At 42.7% G+C, this 2,771-nt stretch overlaps 1 pseudogene; it reads right to left on the bottom strand.

The window, feature by feature from the left end:
• Positions 1–380: 380 nt before the first annotated feature.
• LOC143541661 (subtilisin-like protease pseudogene) lies at positions 381–2,570 on the bottom strand (annotated as a pseudogene).
• Positions 2,571–2,771: the final 201 nt, after the last annotated feature.

A 2,771-nucleotide genomic window follows, 5' to 3' on the forward strand; every position in this document is an offset into this window, starting at 1 on the left:
TTAGTTTTACATCCATAAAACACTTACATTGCTTACTAGGGTTACCTAATTGAGGCATCTTACACGTAATCTGTTATTATTGACTTGTCAATTTTGGGTGTGATCTCAAACGACCAGAATGCCTTTATACTCAGTTAACCTTTTTATTTTAAATATGTCATTAAAACTTACAAACCATGTTAAGAATAGTGTTTTTCTTTTTCTTCAAGTAAATTTTAAAACCATACTAGGATTCTATATATCAAGATAAACACAAGAATTCACAGGAACATATGAAAACATGCATTGATATTGCCTTTTCTTTCTTCCAATCATATTAATTTATTATATATATAAAAGCATACATAGATGCTAATTAATGTTATACAATATCTGGATCTTCATTCAAACTTGAATGAAAATGGGGTTCTAATTGTATACTTGTTAGTATTAGATACCCACGTCATATGCCCTTGCCCGTATGGCGCTTTCTCTTTATCCTTAACATCTCGACTAAACGTCACCTCGTATGTTCGCTTTTGCTGCAACCCATTGAAGCTCATGACACCCTCATCATTATGAACCACAACCTTAACACTTACACCCTCTGGTGCAGAAACGTCCCTGACTGTGTAAGCGTCTGGCAAACCAGCATTAGTCACCGTCCTTGAGTATGTTTTGTTGTCGCCTCTTTTAAGAGATACCACGAAAGAAGGATAATTCAGCTCGGCCTCTGTTATCGATTTTGAGCAACTACATTTCTTTTTAACGATAATTTCAATTTGTTTGGGCGTATAGCCTAACCCACAAAGATAAGGAATGTAGTCGTCGGGCTGGATGTCAAAAACAAAGCCTGGCTCATGGGCTTTTGGTGGGTTTACGTGACCAGATCCGATGGCATGCACGTTAGCAGGAAGCCCTCCTTCGTCAACAATGGGCTCTCCTTTTCGGTTTACTTGACTAGCGGTGGTCATTATTGCAGACTTGATAGCAGCTGGAGACCATTCTGGATGCGCGCTTTTGAGCAACGCACCTATGCCTGCAAGATGAGGGCAAGACATCGATGTACCTTCTATGACGTTAAATGCTGCTTTGGTTCCTGTTTGGTTGTTTACCGGCTCATTCCACGCTGCAAGGATGTCCACACCGGGTCCAGTAATGTCTGGCTTTAGGATTCCAGGACTTGCAAGGCTAGGCCCTCTTGAAGAGAATGAGGCAATCTGTGGGTCTGATTTCAGCCCGACCACAGTTCCATCAGAACGGATAGTTGCAATAGGAGTAGAAGTTGAGTTCAAATACTTCTTAATCTCAACCCCTTCCTTGTAACCGACATATGAAGACGGCAGAACATGATGATGTGCTGCTATACTCTCACCAGTAGAGATGTCATTAGCAATAATTATGGCAGCTCCTCCTGCCTTCTTAACTATCTCTCCCATATAAACATTACCGACGTTCTCATCAAGATCACACAACACTACCTTCCCCTTGACATCAATGTGGTCCAGCGGCCCTTCATAGCATCCGTTTGGGGGGTAAACAAGAGGCCGAAGCTTCTGCTCGCCCTTTTGTTGGTACAACGATTCACCATGAAGTTTCTTCTTGTTGCCAAGAATAACTGTTGTCTGGAATCTTCTATCGATTGTACTAGCCCCAACCGTAAGGATCCATGGGGCCTCGTTTGATAATGATTCACTATTTGGCCCACTATTAGCTGCTGAACAACTCACGAAGATCCCTTTCTGGATGGCACTGAAGGCGCCAAGTGCTATAGTATCATCATAAAAGGGCCTGGAACGTCCACCAAGTGAAAGAGACAACACATTAACACCGTCTTCAATAGCTGCATCCATGCCCGCTAAGACAGCACTGGCTAGACAACCAAAGATTTCACATACTTTGTAAGTGGCTACGTGCGCCAGTGGTGCCATCCCACTCGCAGTGCCGGTCCCCAATCCGAAAACGTTTGCCTTGTCTACGTAATTCCCTGCGGCGGTACTCGAAGTGTGTGTCCCGTGGCCTTCCTCATCTACCGGAGAACTTCCGTTAACAAAGCTTCTTAATCCGATCAGCTTGTTATTACATGACCCTGCCACTTCACATTTACCCTTCCATGTCGACGGTGGAGGGGGGATGCCGTCGTCTTTAAACGAGGGATGAGAGGGAGTACATCCAGTGTCTATAAGCCCAATTATGACTCCCTTCCCATGGTTTGAGTCTTTCCACAGACCTGAATTATGGTGCAGGCCCAGAAAATGAGGTGAACGAGTTGTTTGTAACTGATATACACCTTCTGGCCTCACGGATAAAACTCCACTCAAACTCTCCATCACCTTTACTTGATCGGCTGACATTTTAGCAGCAAATCCAGTAATCACGTGATAGTACTTGAAAACCATCTCTGGTTTCCCGTTTGATCGCGCAGCTACTTTCAACAAAAATGAATTATACCATTCGTCAGTGTTGAGGGTCTGGACTTCAGGTGAACTTAAGTGGACAATATAAGTTTTGAGTTCAGTGGCTTTGGTGGGAAGTACATTGAAAAGGGTGGTGCAAGTGAGAAGGAACACAAAACCAAATGTTGGCGACATTTTGTATATCGAATCTCTCAATGTTTATGGTGATTTGAATATTCAACTTGTGGATATATGTCATGGGCTACTCCTAATAGGTATTTATATATCATTGAGGTGAAACTGTGAAATAGAGTGTAGTTTGTAACCATCTTTGAGTGGAGCCCATCGAATACGACATTATTCTGTAAGAATAATCTTGTAACAGACTGCAGCACT

This window comes from Bidens hawaiensis, unplaced genomic scaffold (genome assembly GCF_021521415.1).
Source record: "Bidens hawaiensis isolate Kalapana, Puna unplaced genomic scaffold, B.hawaiensis_p1.1 tig00012634_1, whole genome shotgun sequence".
Classification (NCBI taxonomy): Eukaryota; Viridiplantae; Streptophyta; class Magnoliopsida; order Asterales; family Asteraceae; genus Bidens; species Bidens hawaiensis.